This window comes from Myotis lucifugus, unplaced genomic scaffold (assembly GCF_000147115.1).
Source record: "Myotis lucifugus unplaced genomic scaffold, Myoluc2.0 scaffold_1, whole genome shotgun sequence".
NCBI lineage: Eukaryota > Metazoa > Chordata > Mammalia > Chiroptera > Vespertilionidae > Myotis > Myotis lucifugus.
In genome coordinates, this window is record NW_005871049.1 from 26747721 (window position 1) to 26769072 (window position 21352).

Genomic DNA, 21352 nt, shown 5'->3' on the forward strand with positions numbered 1-21352 from the left:
TTGATAAAATTTGGTTATTATCACCACCTCCAAATCTAATCTAATAAAAGAGAAACATGCAAATTGACTGCACCTCTGCTATGCCCCAAGCCATGCCCACCAGCCAATCAGAGCGACAATATGCAAATTAACCCAACCAAGATGTCTGCCGGCAACCACAGAGCTGGGGCAAGCAGGAGGCTTTGTTGCCCTGGTGATGGAGGAAGCCAAGCTTCCCGCCTGCCCTGGCCAGCTGTGGCCTCTGCTCAAGGCAACAAAGTTTCAATTATAGAAGATAAATAAATCCCAGATACCTGCTTCCAGCCAGCCTCCACTGCAAACAGCCATCAGCCCATCACCCAGGATGGCCACACCCTCATGGGGTGAGGGTCCCTGCAGGGGGGCTTAGCCAGCCTGCAAACAGCCATCAGCCACTCACCCAGGCTGGCCAGGCACCCCAGCAGGACACCCCCTCCCTGAAGGGGGTATGGCCAACCTGAAAACAGCCCTCAGCCCCTCACCCAGGCTGGCCAAGCACCCCAGTGGGACCCCCACCCTAATCCAGGACACCCTTCAGGGCAAACCAGGTGCCCCCCACCCATACACCAGGCCTCTATCCAATATAATCCTATATAATAAAAGGATAATATGCAAATTGACCCTAACAGCAGAACAACTGGGAATGACTAGTCACTATGACACACACTGACCACCAGGGGACAGATGCTCAATGCAGGAGCTGCCCCCTGGTGGTCAGTGCGCTCCCATAGGGAAGCTCTGCTCAGCCACAAGCCAGGCTGACGGCTGCCAGTACAGTGGTGGTGGTGGGAGCCTCTCCCGCCTCCTCAGCAGCGCTAAGGATGTCCAACTGCAGCTTAGGCCTGCTCCCCGCTGGCAAGTGGACATCCCCTGAGAGCTCCCGGGCTGCCAGAGGGATGTCTGACTGCCAGCTTAGGCCCAATCCCCTGGGGAGCGGGCCTAAGCCAGCAGGTGGTCATTCCCCGAGTGGTCCCAGACTTCGAGAGGGCACAGGCTGGGCTGAGGGACCCCCCTTCCCCGAGTGCACAAAAAATTGTTCACCGGGCCTCTAGTTTATTTATAATGATATGCATGTGGCTTATTGCATATACTATAATACAATAATTAGCTTGAGAGGCTTTTAAAAAATACCAAGTCCAGGATCCCCACCAAACCAGTTATATAAAGCTCTCTGAGAGAGAGGTATACTCATGGATATATATATTTTTTAATTCTCACCTGAGGATATTTTTCCATTGACATTTAGAGAGTGGAAGAAAGAGGAATAGACAGAGAGAAATATCAGTGTGAGAGAAACACATCTATTGGTTAACCTCCTGCACAAGCCCTGACCAAGGCCTGGACTGGGGAGGAGCCTGAAACTGAGGTACATGCCCTTGACTAGAATTGAACCCTGAACCCTTCGGTCTGCAGGCCAACGCTCTATCCACTGAGCAAAACTGGCTAGGGCCTCATGAATATTTTTTAAAGTCCCCAATGCTAGAAGACAACACAGATGAACAAGAAATAAAATTAGTATATACTTTCAAATTTGTCATAAGTGCCATGAAGAAATTTGATAGAATTACAGAAAATAGAATGGAAATACTTATTTAGGTAAAATGGAGGCACTTACTTAGATAACCACAATCAGAGAAGGCTTCTCCAAGAAGGTGACATTTGCTGATGAGGAGCTGAACTGTGTGGGTGGTGGGTGTGAGGGGCAAAGGGGTTGGACAATAAGAATATGCAAAACAGAGAGAAAAGCAGGAGACCTACATTTAGAAAGATAAATGAATGGGAGCAAACATGGCTGAGTCTAGAAAAACAGTAGCATGCGATGAAGCTAGAGAAGTCAACACAGGCTGGTCCTACAGGGCCCTATAATTTGAAGCATAGTTTATTCAAACTATAAAAGAAACAGCCAGTGAGGGTTTCAACAGGTGAGTCATTTGGTCTGATATTCATTTAAAGAAAATACTCTATATACACTGAGCCTGAATATAAGTATAACTTATACCCCATCAGTTTCACTCCTAAGTATGACTTTTTTCTCTCTCTATTTTGAGGTACCTGCTGAAAGAAGATTAAAAAAAGGAAAAATCACACGGACCAATGAATATTATGGGCCTGTTGACAAGACTATATTATGGAGATGGACTTTTCAAGTTACTTGGGAATCTCCCAACTACTCTTTTAATTAAAAAGAGGCTTCCAAGAATCCATTGTTAGGAAGGGAACAGGTTGGTCACACTGACATAGATATTCTGCCATTTCTCCCATTGTGTGTTACATTTGTTCAATGGACAATCTAAATTTACACTTCCGTCTTTGTAATCCACGTAAACATTAGACTTTTCCTTAGAAAATGTCCTTCTGTGGGCTTGCAAATTAGGATTCTTGAGAGCTTGCTCGGAGGTTCTAGCAGGGGAGTGCAGCTATTGCTATACCCTTGACCGAAGACTGGTCCTCTCCTCTGGGGGGAAGGTGCAGCTTTGGGAGGGACGCACATGGATCGGTGAGGGAGGAGGGGGACACCTGCCTAGGCAGCCAGATCCCCCCCCCCCAATTAACCCTGGTGATCAATGGGGTGACAGATGTGGCAGCCAGATCACCTGCACATCTGCAAATTAGGATTCTTTCTTTTTTTTAAAAACAATGAACAATTTTTATTTTTACTTCTTTTTTGTTAATCCTCACCCAAGGGTATTTTTCCATTGATTTTAGAGAAAGCGGAAGGGATGGGGAGAGACAGAGAGATAGAAACATTGGTATAAGCTTGCAACTGAGGTATGTGCCCTTGACTGGAATTGAACCTGGATCCCTTTAGTCCTCGGGCCAACGCTCTACTATACACTGAACCAAACCGGCTAGGGTACAAATTAGGATTCTTAATTCACGAGGTAGGGAGGGGTAAACTCTGGATTGTGGTGAGGCTACCTTGGTGAACCTATGCTTTCCTCAAATCTAGACATCATTCATTGCAAGAATGATACCCTCGCTTTAATAATGGGGTGGAGTAGGGGCTGGGAGGATAAGCAGGGGAGAGAAAAACACTACTACCACACTGAATGGACCTAGCAGTTGTAAGCCATGCCTCGACATCTGCACTATGGAATTATTTTTAAAAAGGCCATCTTAGAGTCAGGACCACAAATTCCTTTCCAACTTCTTCCTGTTTCTTTGTCTGATGACCTCCCATTGTTTCGGCTTCCCTTTCACCTGGTGCTGCACACTGATCTCTCCCAGGGTCTCTTCATCTTTTTAAAAGATTAAATGAGACGACTTCCCTGAGCAGTGACCTTTTCCACGTGCAATGTTTACGCTGATGCGCACTCCTTTGGAGTGGCCACAGCTGCAGCTGAATGCTGCTGCGGGCATCTACCCCACCCAGAGCTATTCAGGGGCACCGCACACAGCCCCGCAGAGGAAGTGCCATGTGGGTCATCTGTAGTTGGAGGGGAGCAGCATTAATACAAAGGCTCGCTAACAAAACCTTACTGTGGCTCTGGCCTCCTGGGAAGCAGGCAAGCAGGCAGACTAACCCAGGTGGAGTCACAAGAAAATGGAACAGCTATTTTTAGCACAAGTGCCTGGCATTTAAAGGAACTGCCAACAAAGCTTTAAGGGGAAAAAAGAAAGAAAGAAATAAAAGGACTGTGGCTACACTGTGAGCCATGGTAGACAGGTATGCAGTGAGAAAATAACCCCTTCCCACATAGAGCACACATACTGAGGAGAGTCAGCTAACTGTTGCCCTATTAAATCAATGCTTTTTCACCACTGCATTGAGATCATAATCCAATTGTTTAGTGATTAGCCAGGACTGCAACTGAGAAAATGCTCAGTTTTCATTGGAGGAGTGGACAGAAAGGCTAGCAAAAGAGACTGCTATGTAGTTTTGCCACAAAGGCAAAATATCACAAAAGGAGGAGTGAAAAGTTTCAGATAGTCAAGAGGGTCGAGAACTAAAAAGTTGCACCAAATATGAGTTCTGAGGTATTGAACTTGGAAATTAAGAGATTATTGCTTATAGTAGGAGGCTGGGACTAAGGAAAGAACGCCAAGGAAAAGTCACTATGAGAGTCCTGGGCAAGGGACATTAAAGCCACATGCTATGCTAATCCTTTAGTATAAAGTTAAACTCTGCCATGGTTCCCATATCTCCTTCAGCAAAATGCTAATAAACTCAAGTTCCTTGTATGAGTGGCATATGACAGTCTAGGGTGGAAAGAAATCTTTTTCTCTGTACCTTTTAATTCTTCAGGTTGGGGCCCTATAAATTAGACTGATCAAGGACAGATTAACGAGAGAGAAACAATACACATGGGAGCACTCAGAAATGAGTGGATAGAATTTGGGCTTACATAGCATCTTAACAAAAGGAAAATACCTTATTAGGGAAGTGACAAGACAAAGGAAAATGACTTTGAGATTCTTGGGTGACAAATTATGGAAACATAGGTATATGAGGGAAACTAATGGAAGACAAGGCTAGTTTTAGACAAGTTTGCTATATAGATTCCTCTGATGCCCATCTCTGGGCTGATAAGGATCATCTCCAGTGATTAATTAACTTCTGTGCTTCCTGGTGGTGGTAGTGGAGGGGGGTTAAGGAGTGGCAACTTTACAAATTTATTTCCTGCTTTTAGGCAAACTGGAGAAAGACAGCACTTTTCTTATATCTGCTTCTCTATTGCCTTCAACTCAAAAGAATCCTTATGTCAAAGTGGCATGTTCTGGGTTGGCATATTCTGCTACCCTGCAGGGGGAATAAAATAAAGAGGCTGTTTTTGTTGGAGTGAGAGCTAAGCTGCTCTAACAAAGAATCCAATAATGCATTGGCTTAAAGCGAACTAAGTTCCTTTATTTTCTCATGTAATGGCCCCAATGTGAGCAGTCCGGTTTGGGGAGAATCCTTTAGCGACTTGGTTTTTTCCATCCTGTGGCTCTCTCATTCCTTAGGCCACTGTCATCATCTGCATAGTCAAAGCTGAACCAACCTTCAGCTAGATGCCAGCAAATGGCAAATAGAAACAGAGCATAGAGGAGGTCCTGGCCAAAACCGCTCACACTCCTTTGGTCATTGTTAACTGCAAGGAAGGCTGGGAAATGTGATCGAACAGGCCAGCCGTGAGTTCTATCACACCTGTCCGTTAGCCTAAAAATAAAAAGTCAAGGTGAGAGGATACAAGCGTTTATTTGAAATAATAATAAAAAAAAGAATTGCAATGCAAGGGCATAGATTCAGACAGAAACCTAATTATGTCCTGATTATGAGGTGATAGCAAGGGCTTTTCATGAGAAAAAGTTGGGAAATGATTCCATGAATAGAAGAAAGGAATTACTATTAGTGCTAGGTTACTCTAGCAATATACATGGCTGGTGACTAATTCTAAGTAATTTCCAAAATCATCAGTATTGTGGTCAGGATGTCAGCTTCCCTGTTAGCTTTACAAATAGTTGTTTGTAAGACAATGTTGGTTTGGCCCAATCCAAAGGTTATTTGGCTCAGTTCAAACATCTCAAAATTTCAAGGAATTAGACATGCAAGGCAGTTCCCCTGGGATGGCTGCTCTGGCTCTACTTGAAAATGGCTCCTCTTAGGTTAACTTTTCACACTACGGAGAAATGGACCATAGATATTGGCCGACAGATGGTAGTCTCTGCCAGAGCCCACCTCCATGTACATCTTCATTCTGAGAAGTAGAACACAGCCTTTTCTCAAAGAAGAAACACAAAGTCCCATCCAGTTACTGAATCCAGCTCAAAGTCATTTTCAACTTAGGAACTATAGGTCATGTTTCTAAGGGAACTTTTAGTGCAGGTACACATAAACCAAAAGATTTTTTTTTCAGCGGGAGTGGGGGGGGGGTGAGGAATAAGCATATTCTTTTATCCTTTTTTCTTTTTTTAATTAAATTTTTATTGTTGAAAGTATTACGTATGTCTCCTTTTTTTCCTATTGACCTCTCCCCGCCTGTTCCTGCCCCACAAAAGATTTTCTCAATATGGCCAATCTTTCTGACCTACCACTCCTACATCCAATATGAAATGATAAGCAGAAACAAGATAACCATGGAAAAATTCCCACTTAGGAAAAGAAAGAATAGGAAGCACACAGAAGTCACTAGTGCACAGAAATGATCAAATCTTGTTGGGCAGAATATCATAAAACTTTACCATAGCAATGAAATAAGTTATCTAGTTCGCCCAATTTGCTCTCTGGAAATAACTCCAAAGTTCTCTATGGACCCAACTTTGCATTACAGGAGGCTCTTTCTCATCTATTAGCATAAGAGTTAAATCTGAAGTAGGTGTTAGAAAGTATACCCTACTTAGGAACTGGTTTGGGGTTGAACAATAAGAAGATTTTACAAGCTAGGCATGTCATTTCTTTGGCACGACAATTCCCTCAAACTCTTAGTAGGCTTCTGGTGTATTTTTAATAGTGTGTTCCATGTGCCTGTATCCACAGCCAACATTCTTCTCCAGCCATATTTCTTTAACCTGCTTTATTTCTTAACCCCTGAGCTCAACCCTAGACTCTTTTCTTCATTTTAATGAAGGTGACCTTGAGGCCACATGAAATAATAGGTTTGAGTAGGAAAGCCACACCCTAATCTAGCCTTTGCCACAGACTTGCCTACCTTTGTTTTACAGAAAAATAATAGGTTTCAAGAAAAACTTTAAGGAGTTCAAAATAAGTTGGCCTTTCTAACTTTAAAATGCTCCAAATATATGAACTCTTTCTATTCTTTTACATCTGTGATTACAAATTAGTTCATTCTTGCCTGAACTCGTTATTGAATTTCTTGCCAAAAGTTTCCAAAAGAACCTAAAACATGAATAGAAGAAAGGAATTGCTAGCTTACTCTAAAACATACTCATATTTTGTTATTTCCAACCACTTCTCTTAAAGTAGATAATGCATCTTCCAGGTAGAAGTTTTAGCAATATTGGGCAAAGATGTAAACAAAAATTACATCTCCAGCCTGCACTATTTGATGTCTCACTGTCTCACTGTTGTCAAACAATGTATAATTAATTGACGTTGCCTTAAGAGAGACCCAACAATATGGTGAGCTGAAGAACAATAAACATTATTTTCCTTACCAGTTAAGCAGGGCACTCGCCTCTAGATGGCTACCCAAGTTCCTTTAATCTTATTGTTCCTAGGGCGTTGTTGTCACCTGTTTGATCAGTTGAGTGGTGGCCATAACCTGGTTCCATAATCTGGAGGGAAGGGGAAATAACGAGCCCAATATCCTACGATCTATACCAGCAAGGGTCAAACAGAACTTCCACTCATATTCCATCGACAAAACCTTAGTCATATGACAAGAGTTTTCTGTTATATGTGGATAGAGCAAGAGGTACTGAACAAATGCAAAATTCTCATTACTTCACATTGCTTTTCACTAAGTTGCAGACCAAATCTCTTCTCCTCCTAAGATGAGGGTTGTCCAAATCGATTCCTGCAGCTGGCCACTCAGAGAGGGTGTTGGCTTTCTGCAAAGCTCCGTGGATCCAGCGATGGCCCTGTGATGAAGGCAATCAATTTTCACCAATGGCACATTTGGACCCCAGCCTCTCAACCCTGCCAGCACAGAGCAGGTGTTTCTCCAACCATAAAAGCCAATATGGCAAATCCTGCTGCTCTCTGGTCACATTATACAGTTGTAATTACAAGTCTTGAACACAAGGCTCTTGGCCATACCAGAGGAAAGGCTAGTGCCTCCCCAGTCATAAACACTGAGCGCTCAGGATAGGGCTGGCCCTAAGATTCTGGCTCATTAGATTGCTATTGTATGAGTGCCCTGGTCACAACAGGGGAGGGGCTGGTGCTTCCCTAATCGTGCAGCTTAATAAGCTTGAGTCCAAAGGATGAGGCTCCTCTCCCATCCTGTCTTGCTAGATCTCCTTGCATTGCCCTAGATTACAATGAGCGATGATGGACATTGCACGGCTCCTGCCTCCTTGATTCTTACCCAATGCATACTGTTCCCCCAGCTGAAGTGGGTATGCTTCTTGGCTATGTGTCCCCTGTCAATCTCACATGTGAGTTTCGTCTCTAGAAGAAGGCTCAAGATCTTTTTATTTAAGTACTGCAGAAAAAGGTAATTCACAGAAGCGTGGAGGACTAGAGACACACAGAAGGCTGATATTTATTATTCCAAATATCAAACACAACTAGATGGTTTTTTCCAAAAGCCTAGTGATGAAGAAATTAAACCTTTCATAATAATAAGACACTGCACACAGTAAAGTTACAATTACAGTGACACATCATTACACTTTGCTATTTACCAAAAACAACAACAACCTGTCATCTCTTTCAAATAGCCATTACTAATAACTCTCCCAAATAGACTTCTTGAAATCTGTTAACTTAGATATGTAAGTTCACTTTCCCCTGGAATGCTAAGTTTCACAAGGCTTCCCTTCTACCGATGCCTGAGGAGGCCCCTTCACCCTATTGGTGACAAGACAATTCTCAGAGTGGGTCTCAGCTTGTACCTGTATCCAAAGGAAAGCCGTCATTTTGATGTGGGAAGAAACTGGGATATGATGTTCTCCCAGCTACTGACTAGGAAGCAACCCTTTCTTTCCTCCCTGCAGTGCAATGCTTGGTAAAGGACAAAGTCTTATTTTAAATTCTGAATTCATTTTCTTAATTTCTGCCAAGCCAGTGATTACTAATTATGTCTCTTTGCAAAGCTTTCTGGCCAATACAGACATAAGACTCCCATAATCCCCTTAGGATTGAATTCTGTGAGCCACCTGAGCTACTTATTCCAGACCATCTGCACAAATTCAGTTCTGGAAACTGAGTAAATGAAAGAAGACTAATGTTTGCTTAGAAGATAGGATATGAATATGGACTTGGCACAGCAATTACAAACGTTTGTTGTAGAGAATGAATGAGAGAAATCACATTAGAAATCTAGAGAATCAGCATGAAAGTAGGAGAAATGAAAGAGAAGGGGCAGATATAGTCATGTTTTGCTTGTCTATTGACTTGAACCCCATGTCATTTTTAAAAAGATTTTGAACCACAAGTGCATTTCCTGCAAAGAAATGAAGCATTATAAGCTTTGGTTTAACTATGAATAATTAATAAAGTATATTCATAGCTATATATAACAATGGTTCACTAAAATTATGCTTTTTTAAAAAAATCATCAATAACTATAGGCTTCTCCCCCATTAGAAATCCCAGGAAATTAGTGAATTGGTTAACAGTTGCTTACAAATTAACACTTTATATCTAAGTCACCTAAATGTTATTAAGATTTAAAAATATAACTAATAGACAACCCATCATTATGACCTGTAAATTTGTATTATGTTTGAAAGACTAATAATAGTAAGGAAGCAAGAATATCACCTTTGATATACCCGATTTAAATAAATATAATGTAAGCTTTATGAAAGCAGGAAACTTGTCTGCTCCCCTCCCCATCCCGCCCCTCCAAGTCTAGTGCCTTGGCACAAGGTAGACACTCTGAGTATTTGTGGATTTAATGAATAAATAACATCTTAAAATATCAGCCCTTGTCTATTCAGAGCTTTTGCTACCAATTCAATCTCAGCCCAGATCTTCCTGATCAAGACCAAGTTCTTTCCTTTGTGGTTTAGAAACGCATCGTGTCTGTGCACACAGTACTTGGTTTTCATCTGTCATGATCACAGGGACCAGATGCCTACCTCCTCTATAGCTCTTGCATCCCAAAGACAGCATGACAGAGTATGAAACTGGCAGCACTTGATATGAGGTCTTCAGAGTTCTGCAATGAACTCCATTTTTTTCATTCTCCATTTTTTTTTTTTTTTGGAGCATGTGCACTCTATATATAAGATGAACATTTATATAATCCAAGGACTTCTGAGACAGAGAAAATTCTCCAAATTTCCCAGTGGTGTTTAAAGATATCCCCAAAGGGCTATCATGGCTAATACACAGTTAAGCACCCATTTCTCTACCCTAGGACACGCCTGCCCATCAAGAAAGGAAGCTTCAGCTCCTGCCTGATTGAAGACGAGAAGACAGAGGTAGGTTGTATTTCCCCACCTGACAAACAGTATGCACATGCTCAGGGGCAAAAGGAAGTGAGTGAAATGAAGCCAGCGGTATTCAGTTCATGCACGGCCTCCACCGCAGCTCATTCAGTAGCAGGTATCTCATCCGTGAACACAGAAACAGTTTTGGGAGAGGCAGGTCAAACCTGATTTATTACTGGTGGGTTGAGAATCCCTACCTTCTTGCAAAGGATTGCATCCTATTTAGGTCAATGTCAAGACTGGAGACAGAATGTGATTTCCGTATGTTACCATGTCTGTCTACAAAGTGCACTGACTTGGTCTTTATTCGGTGGGCACCCCAGACAGGCCCTGTGTGGCCGCTCAGTGTTGTTGTGCGGAGGCTGTGAAGAGCCTTCTGGTTTTTAGATAGTATGTGTGTCTGTGTCCTGTGGGGCTCCACCTTCAGCTCCTTGGGTTTTTTTCCAGTGATGCTGGAAATTGCTGTGACTTGCAGGTAAAATTAAGCTCAGAGTGAGTCACGATAACTTAGTGATCTGGGGTCCCAGCTGCTTTGAACCAAATACAAACTTGAGGTTCTTCTGGAGAGTAACTGTGTGTGTGTTTAAGGAAGTTCAGGGGAAGTGATTTACATTTGTCAAAATAACCAGAATAAATTTTTAACAAATGGTGGCTTATGCTCTCTGTCAGAGTGATGGAATGCAACAAGCTTACAAAACAAAAGCAAATCAAAGGAAAGAGCTGTAAAATAAACAATGAAGGGTGGAGGGAATGCAGGCTGGATCATGAGATCTTTGTTAATAGTAAAAGCAAACTGAAAACAATGATATAGTCCATTTCTTTAGCCCCTCCCTGCAGTGAAATTGAAATTCCAGCACAAACACATTAAGAGCTGTTCATTTCGGTCAAATTAAGTTTTTGTTCTTTTTTCTATTTTGTTTTTCAGTTATTGTCTCCATTTAATTATCCATGGGTTTAAGATGGATGGATGGATGGATGGATGGACAGACAGAAAGGGACAGACAGTTTTGATGCTTTTGAAATCAGTGAAAATTGAGTAAAATGCAAATGGGTATATGTATGTGTGTGTCTATACAAATATATACATATATATGTACATACACATGTATAAACATAATCCCTGTTCTGTGTTTGTTACTTAGATAATTTACAGGTCTTCTGCAAAATCAGTATCTCCCCTCACCTGAAGCTTAGCTCTGGATCATTTAAAATGGTACTGTAGCCCGAGCCAGTTTTGCTCAGTGACAGAGCATAGGTCCACGGACTGAAGGGTCATGGGTTTGATTCTGGTCAAGGGCACATACCTCGGTTTCAGACTCGATCCCTGGCCCCGTGTCAGGGCACAGTCGGGAAACAACCAATCAATGTGTCTCTTACATAGATGTTTCTCTCTCTCTGTCTCTTCCTCTCCCTTCCACTGTCTCTTAAAAAAAATACCAATGGGAAAAACGTCCTCGAGTGAAGATTAACAACAACAACAAAAAATTTTAAATGGCACTGTAGAACGAACAGCAATGAAAATAGACAAAGAATAAAGGCCTTCAATACAATAGCCCTATGTCTAGCCTTGGTGAATACAACCTGAAATCAGCACAGCCTTCACCTATAGGTCCTTCACCTACCGGGGAATAAAATAAATATGACTTTATTCATTCATCATTAAAATAGATATGTTAAGCTCCTTCTTTATCCCAGACACGTATTAGTAACAGCAAACATTTCCCCACTGTTTTAAACTTTCTCAAACAATTTTCCCTACAGGTGATGCTAGGCCATTATCCTAACATCCTTGTGAAGTAGATACTATTGTTTGTTCTTATTCCATTTATAGAGATAAGAAAATGAATCTGAGAGATGATTAGTAACTGGCCAAGGTCATGTGGCATTTAAGCAGCAGATCCAAGACTCAGGTCCATGGTCACAATTGGCAGAGCCCGTGACCTTCCATAACACAACATGGTGACCAATGATCCAAAGTAAAAATAAATAAGTTGTTAAGAGGAAAACTCTGGAAAACCTTCCTTGAGCACAGTTACATTTTAGGGATGGTAACAGCTCAGAGTTAGAGCCAGATGGCAAAGGAAATGTTCACAGATGAGATGAAGATAGGAAAGTTACTAGTGACAGACTCTGAGTTCCAGAGGGTTGTGGAATGGCTGGAGGGTCAGCAGGGGATGGGAGCATGAGTCACATGAGAGAATGTCTGGAACTTTACCGGAATAAGAGTCAGACTGTAAAGGATGACCTTGAAGATGTGGGCTGCTGGAGGTGACTGAGGCAAGCAGGGACAGAAATCTCCCGGCCGTTTCTGTCCCTGTGGAATCCTATGGGGATGTGGATAATCAGTTCTCATTATAGCCTCCTTTGGGGATGGTCTCCTAAGAAATCTATAGTGAAGACAAAGGGACGGGGAAGGGAAGGAACCGTGGTGGGTTATGGGAGCTCTTGGATCATTGTCCTTAAGTCCTGCTGGGGCTCGGGTCAGGCTGTGGGGTCAGAGACCCTCCACATTCCTGCCCTGGCCTGTTGCCCACTCTAAAGAGTGAAAACAGAGGCAACATGGCAGTGTCAGGGGACTGGGCAGGATTTGTTCCTTTGAACAAAGCAGTTTTTACCTGAGAAAAGTAGTGCAGAATAGTAAAATTAATGCCCCTTAACTAAAAGATGTTTCTATCTATCTCTCTCCCTTCCTGTCTGAAATCAATAAAAATACATTAAAAACAATAAAAATAAAGGATATTGAAAATAAGAATTTTTAAAGACAACAATATCAACAGAGGAGACAAAAGAAGGAATGGGGAGAAGGCAAGACAAGGAAGCGGGTAGGATGGGAAGAGGAAGGGTAGAGGGAATCAGAGGGATGGGTGAGGGACAGGGAGGTTCCGATGCTCCCTGTCCCCCTTGTGTTTACAGACTCTAAAACCACCTGTGCTCTGTGGCCTGGGGGCCCCTTCCCACAGCCCCTTTCACAGTGACTGTCAGACCCTGAGAGCTGAATGCTCCCCAAGTGCTCTGCCGCCCCCAGCAAGGTGCCCTGCTCCGTGCACGCCTATCTGACCAAGTGACCTTTCCTCAGGCTGCCACGCCAGGCCGTTGGTATCCCAGTTGGGTCGCCCTAGCTTGCCCCACAGAATCATGCGTATAAATGCCTTGTCTCCTGTGTCCTCATATGAGAAAATAAGTCCCCACGCGGCAGCACTTTTCCCATTCACGTTCTTTCAAAGAACTGGGCTGCTCCCAGCCTCCAGCTAGCACTTGGCTAAGTGCTAAGCTAGCTTGTCATCTAAGGGATGACTTGGCTGCCACGCAAAATCACATCCAGGGTCCTAACACCTCGGTGACACCTCCAAAGGCTTCATTTTACTCCAAGATATTTTGCAGAAGTTAACAAGTGTAGAGGATCCAGATTCTCAAAGGGAAGGTGAAACCAGTGTCCAGCTCCAGTTCTTCCTCTCCTTTTTTTTTTTTTTAAAAATACATTTCTATTGATGTCAGAGAGGAAGGGAGAGGCAAACATTAATGATGAAAGAGAATCATTGATCAGCTGACTTCTGCACACCCTACAGTGGGGATGGAGCCCACAACCCGGGCATGTGCCCTGACTGGGAAGCTAACCGTGACCTCCTGGTTCACAGGTCGACGCTCAACCAGTGAGCCACTCGGGCTGGGCAGCTCCAGCTCTGAAGGGTATGAGGCCAAGAGGGTGAGCAGTCAGATAGCCACACTCATAGGAATCCCCTCCAGGGCACACATCCCTTGGGCGGGTCCCCATGCTGTGCAAAAGGCATTCACTCCTTAGGGGAAATCACCCTGTGATTTAAAAAAAAAAAAAAATCTGCCTCATCCAATCTCCTCTTCATGTGAAACACTGCCTCAATCTTATCTTTTCTAAAGCCTGTGAGAGGGTTTCACTAGTTAGTCTAAGCTCAGAATAGCATTTGACACTGTCCAGAGGGAAACAACCGACACTTGCCAAATTAATTCAAGTTGGTTTGGCTGCAGACAGAACCACACTCCCCCCGGAAGTCAAACTACCCCGCCTCAGGCAGAAAGGGACCAGAGTCTCCTGAGAGTTAGTCTCAGGGACATGTCCCATCTCCAGCATCTTCCCCCTCAGCGTCTCCCCCCACCCCCAGCACACACTCCCCCACACCCGTGCTGGCAGGACAGACTCCAAGTCCAGCGAGTGGGCTGCTCAAGCAGGGGCTGAGTCACCGTGGCCCGCCTCCACCTTTCGTTCAAGGAAGCTCATGCCCAGAGAAGGGAAAATGTCTCAGCAAGCAGACTGCCTTTTGCTTGGAGGCATCATTATCTGTGTTTGAGTGGCGCCTTTTATTCCTCTCCCATTTTTTTTCCTTGTGGCTCCAGAGCTACATGGCCTGAGTGAAATCCTGGTTCCCCGCCCACTGGCTGGGTGCATTTAGATACCCCATGCCTCCAATTTTCCATCTGTGAAATGGAAAAAACAATAGCATGGGGTTGCTGTGGGGGTTAAAATGTGTAAAGCATGACTCTCTCTGCTTCAGAGTAAGCACCTAGGAAATATTAGCTATTTCTATGGAGAAATCTTTATTATTTGCTGTTTTTTGAGGGTCTACAAATAGTTTCAGGCTACTCCTGGTTTATTTCTTGCAGCTGCTAGATTTTTATCTCAGTTCATCTTTCAGTACAAGGTGGTCTTCTCTGAACCCCTCATTCCTAGATCTACCATCATTGCCAAACCTTGAGGAACCCAAGTCAGAAAGCAAAAAGGTCTTCCTGTGACACCAGGAAGTTAAACACCTAAAACCGTTATTCTCCTCCAATATATTTAATCCATGAATAAACTCGGTTCACTTGGATTCCCACCTCCGGGCAAGTATCTGCTGCTTCTGGTGGTTCATAGCTTGTGAGGTTAAGAAAAGAATCTTTCTTTCTTTTTTTTTAAAAAAATATATCTTTATTGATTTCAGAGAGGAAAGGAGAGGGAGAGAGAGATAGAAACATCAACGATGAGGAAGAATCATTGATCGGCTGCCTCCTGCACACCCCACACTGGGGATCGAGCCTGCAACCTGAGCATGTGCCCTGACCAGGAATCGAACCATGACCCCCTGGTTCATAGGTTGATGCTCAACCACTGAGCCACACCGGCCGGAAAAGGAAAGAATCTTGTCTCTAAATTTGATCAAGAGTTATTGTGCTGAGGCTAACTCTAGGTATCCGTTCAGCTGGTCCTTGTCTCTCCAGAAGAGCTTAAAGCAGAGTAGCCTGCACAAAGGTCGCCGACAGGCCTACATTCTCATGGTGAGCCCGTCTGGGTCTCCAGCTGTGTACTCAGGATCTGTTTCTTTAAACAAAATGGCACTTAACCAACACAGGACGTGGTATCTAAGTTAAAGTTGAGGAGAACATATATTTTGTCCTCTTTGTGGAATGGTTTCAGGTGAACTCACCTACTACACAAACGTGCAAGAGACACACGGCCTGCCTTGGTGTGTGTGCCTTTTTCCAGCTGCATTTAGCACAGGCTGGAGGCGCTCAGCAGTCTCAACTCCTTTCCCTCCCTCTCAGAGCTGATCTCAAAGCAGCGAATAGGCAACGCTAGCTCCTTGCAGAGGCCACTTGGTACATCTTTCATTGTCCTTAGGTCTGTTTTCCCCAAAGTCAAGTCCAAGAACATTTCAAAAAGTCAAAGTAAATAAACAAAAGAAATCATTCTCCATGGCTCACCAGTTGATTTTCCCAGCTATAAAAAGATATTTCAACTGACAGGAAATAGTACCCGCCAGACACACTGTCTCCCGAGGGAAAGTTTAACTTCTTGTCTCCCCACGTTTCAAGTTGGCCAGAGAATCACCCCAGCTTCCTTCGAGGGCCTCTCACACGCTCTCTTGGGTAATTCGGTGTTGGAGTCCTGAGCACCGTGATATAATCTGACCCTGATGATCCTTCTAAGTAATCCAATTTACTGGGAAATCCCCATCTTTATCCCTAATTGAAAACATTTTTTTAAAAATTAGCTCAGAGAATGAGGTCCAGGTCTATTAGGAGATCTTTTTCTCTCTGGCAGCTGCCAGTAGTTTGAGGCAAAATATTTTTCAATATGTGGTGGTCCATTTCAAAAAAATCCGTTTAACATGTCATGTATATTAGTTCCCTAATGCTGCTATAACCAATTACGACAACACAAATTTATTCTATTGATAACATTGCAATAACCTGGTCACTATTTAACGGGAAAGGAGGAAAGGGAAGAGTAGATAACATAGGCAGGCCGTTTACACAGCTCTGCCAAAAAGCTGCATTTAACACTCTCCAAGTCTGTTCCCCACTGATTGATGGGGAAAGGGGCTGACTGGACCAAGGCAGTTCAGACACATGCCGGGTAAGGTCTGAGTGACATAGGAAGTTGCCTACCGGTCTGCCGGTTACACCTGGAAACAAATTAGTGGTCATGATGGGCGTGGCCACTGTAAGCACCGAAAACCTGAATATTTAAACTTCTGAACAAAGGAGCCTCTCCACTCTCCTCTCTCTCTCTCTCTCTCTCTCTCTCTCTCTCTCTCTCTGTCTCTCTCACTGGGGTGCAAGGTTCCTGTGTCTCCTGTTATGGGGGGATGCGCTCCCCTGCACTTCATGCAGCTCTTGGTCACGTGGGACTCCCCACAATGGACTAATGGACTAAACCCAAGCGCTGAGCTACACGGGCTGCAACACGGAGCGGAAGCTCTGCACACTGGCCTTGCTTTTTCTCCACTGGAACTCCAGCTGCCCCTCTTTCAGGACTGGCTCAAGGCGGGTGGAACTTTGGAGCCTCCCAAAATGTAAACTCCACACAAATAAAGCCTTTTTCCACACCTCATTCTCCTGAGTGGGCTTCTAAAAATTCCTATTTCAGCGGTACCCCAGGAACCTCGCTCCTACGAGCGACAGAAGTTTGATTCCCCAGTCACACTGTTACAGGCCTGGAGGTCAGAAGTGTAAAGCCCACCTTACACGGACAGGCTGGCTCCTTCGGGGGGCCCAGGGGAAAGTGTGCTCCTTGCCACTTCCTGCTCCTCGGGGTTGCCCTGGCATTCCTTGGTGCATAGCCATCACTCCACACTCGGCTTCTGTCCTCACATCATCTTTCTCCGCCTTTGACTTTCTAGTATCCCTCTTATGAGGACCCGTGTGATTACATTTGAGCTCATCCAGATAACCCGGTATAATCTCCCCCTCTCAGGCTGTTAATGTAATCCCTCTGTGAAGTCCTTTTGTTATATAGAGTAACATTCACAGGTTCTGGGGGTTAGGGAGTAGATGTCTTTGGGAGGCTATCATTTAACCTGATACATATGATTTTTATTCATTTTGTAAAAAATATGTTATTGCCCTGACCAGTTTGGTTCAGTGAATAGAGCATCGGCCTGCGGACTGAAAGGACCCAAGTTTGATTCCGGTCAAGGGCATGTACCGTGGTTGCGGGCACATCCCCAGTAGGGGGTGTGCAGGAGGCAGCTAATCAATGTTTCTCTCTCATCGATGTTTCTGACTCTCTGTCCCTCTCCCTTCCTCACTGTAAAAAATCAATAAAATATTTTTAAAAAATAAAAAATATGTTATTTATTTTTTAGAGAGAGGAAGGGAGGGAGAGATAGAAACACCAATGTTGAGAGAGAATCATTGATTGGCTGCCTCCTGCACGCTCCCCACTGGGGATTAAGCCTGCAACCTGGGCATGTGCCCTGACCGGGAATCGAACTGGTGACCTCTTGGTTCATGGGTCGACGCTCAACCACTGAGCCATACAGGCCAGGCTGACTTTTATTCATTTTGAATAATGTGAACCAACCTGCACTATTTTTTTTTAAACTGTCTTGTTTTATATATCACAATATGATTCAATTGCGTTTTCTCTGTCTGGCAAACTACACTAATTTAATAGCTAATTTGAAATTCTGTCCTTTACTCTGATTTTTCCAGCTACTGTCCTCTAGGATCACAAGACCTTCTAACAACATGTCATTCCTTGTCATGGCCAATAGTCCCAACTCACAGAAAACTAATTGTGTTCATCAGAACTCTTTCCGTTGCCAGTGTAACGCAGCTTAAACTGGCTTAAATAAAAATAAAAATAATAATAATGTATTGGCTCATGTAACTGACAAGGGGGTATGAATGGGCTCAGGCACAGTGGGGCGAGCACTCAATTGCATCTTCAGGCATTTCTTACTTGCTTCATCTCTTTGATTTGCTTTCTTCTGGGTTGGCTTTTTCTAAGGCAAAAACTAATGCTTTTAAGTATTTGCAAAAACCAAAAGTGCCCAGCTTCCAATCCATCATACTGGCAACCCTCGCCGAAGAAGGCACTGCCTCTTTCCCGAAAGTTCCAGAGGAAGTCCCAGACAGGATTCTCCTTGACCCAAGTGAGGACATGAGTACATCCCAGCCCAGTCCCTGTCACTAATGGGATCTGGTGCTCTGATTGGCCAGGCTGAGTCAGACACTCTCCTTGAAGCCTAGGGGGAGCCTATGATCCAGGCCACAGAACAGAGAAGGAGGGACTTCCTCATGCAAATAAAGATGCATGATAAATTAATAGAAAATGAATAATAAATTAATAGAAGATGGAGAAATGGATAAGGCCAAACAAAATGAACATATTCACTACACCTGTGTCGAACCCAAGTAGTGATTTTTACCTGGAGCTTCTAATGGTATATCCCAACAAAGTCTCTAAAGACAAAATTACCATTGCTTTTTTAAAAAATATGTTTTTATTAATTTTAAAAAGAGAGGGAGAGAGAGAGTTTGAGAGGCTGCCTCCTGCACACTGGGATGATGCTCAACCAACTGAGCCACACTGGCCAGGGCAAAATTACCATTGCTTTTTAAAAGCTCTGTCCTTGAGCTACAATGTGAATGGGCTGTTTGCGGAGTCTCAGGTAACACTGGATTCAGGGGAGAAATGGTCTTTTCTCATGCTCAGGGCTGAATCATGAAAGGATTATTTTTTTATAAAAACAACCAAATACTCTAGGATTACAAAAAAAACAACAACAAAAAAAACACAACCACACCACAATAATGTGAACCCACAGTCAGTTACCCCTGTGGAAATTTAACAGAAACAAGTAATTCAATTGTCCAAAAGGTTAAATTGTGACAATAAAAACATGATATTTAGAGCACTATATTCTCATTTTCAGTAAAACACAGAATGATAAGAGTAACTGAACTAAAGTTTTTTGATTTTCAAAACTAAAAAGAGACCAATAAAGCTTTCAATTTCATGACTTTTAAAGGCTTTTAAAGTTTATTTTCACAATCTAGTCCTTGGATGCTTGAAGTAAAAAACTTATTTTTTAGAAAAGTTATTCTTTCTTTATCCAAGAGTAGACATATATTCTTAGTCTGATTTTAATTTTTCTTATTTGGATAAGATGGCCTAGAGAAATAGAGAAAAAGTGATTTCATGGATAAAGGAATCTGAAAAATCACAATGTACACACATTTCATATTGCTATTTTTAATTTATATTTTAAAATTACTGTATAATCTCACTTTCTTTGTAACAGGTGGTATAATCAGCCGAGTATATGCTGAATAAGGAACCAGCCTGCAGGGGGTGCTGCTTACCTGATTTTCCTATTTAGTGCTGAAATTTCATTGCAACTTTTATTTTTTATTTATTATTATTATTTATATATTTTCTTATATAAAGGAGAGGAAGGGAGAGGAAGAGAGAGCTAGAAACATCAATGATGAGAGAGAATCATTGATTGCCTCCTGCAAGCCCCACACGGAATCCAGCCCGAAACCTGGCAAGTACCCTGACATTGATTTTCTGGTTCATAGGTTGACGCTCAACCACTGAGCCATACCGGCCTGGCTCACTGCAACTTTTAGTGGGGATCCAATTTTCCCAGTGGGAATAATTGTGAGAATAACAAAATCGGTTATTTAAATCAGGACATTATTAAACAACTGAAAAGTAAACAAAATCTCCAGACCTGCATCATGAAATGCAATTAGCTCAACCACATGGGATGAACAATAAATAATGAATTGAGATTTTGATATTACAATTTCTCTGAAGAGCAGGTCAACCCATAACACAATTAAAAGTATTTTACTCTTTTCTGATTAAAAATATTTTCTTTCTTGTTTTGGGTGTTCTTCTGGTTCTTTCTAATTTTAGGAGCCTCTACTTTTTACCTTACACTTGCATCAAGTTGAAATTTTAAATGCAAGGTATTTACTCTTTTATCATCTAAATTTTTTAAGTTTTTTCCTTGAAAACATTCTGTAAAATGTCTGCAACAACTGGTCTGCCTTTGGGGTAGGTTCTTCTCCATCAAAGTGTGTGAAACCATGAACAAACAAGGGGCCTATTTAGTTCAGAGTTGCATTCATAGGCAACCCATCTAGGAAGCAAAATAATTTTTAAAAGGGATTCAAATTTTTCTGAAGTATATTGAGTAATATTGAAAGACATCCCATTTTATATTCACAGCCAGAGGGAAGGGGATGGGGGGCAGAAAAGGGTCCTAATTTATGGTGATAAGAGAAGATTTAACTTTGGGTGGTGAGCACACAGTGCAATATACAGATCTTATAACATAGAACCTATACCTGAAACCTATATGTTCATGTTGACCAATGTCACCCAATAAATTTCTCACTAAATAAGAAAAAAATAAATTCATAGAAACAGCCTGGCCTGTGTAGCTCACTGGTTGAGCTTTGACCCAGGAACCAAGAGGTTGCTGGTTCAATTCCTGGCCAGGGCACATGCCCAGGGTTTTAGGCTCGATCCCCAGTGGGGGCAAGCAGAAAGCAACCAATGGATGATGTTTCTCTCATCATTGATGTTTCTATCTCTCTATCCTTCTCCTTTCCTCTCTCTCTAAAAAAATCAACAAAAACATATTAAAAATATTTTTTAAAAAGAAACCTCTCTCTCTCTCTCCCCTAACTTTTCTCCCTCTATAAACTGCTTAGATACCCTCCTTCTCCCCAATCTCTGTTTATATGAAGAGGTTTAGCTTCTCCGAATCAGTTGTTACCATTTCTCCTACTGCCCGTCAGTCCAGTTCCACTGACCACAACACTCAAGTTGGGGAAACCCAGCCAGCCAAGTTAAAACAATCCCAAAAGGGTAAGGAATGGCAGAGAAAAACAAAATATTCAGAAGCCCGAGAGAGGTAAGTGAGGAAGGGCACAAGGAATATTCCACAGCACAGACGCCCATCCCGTGTTCTACAACTCCCAGCCCTTGTGGTGCAGCCCTCTCTGCCGCTCCCTCTGGGCAAAACCCATGGGC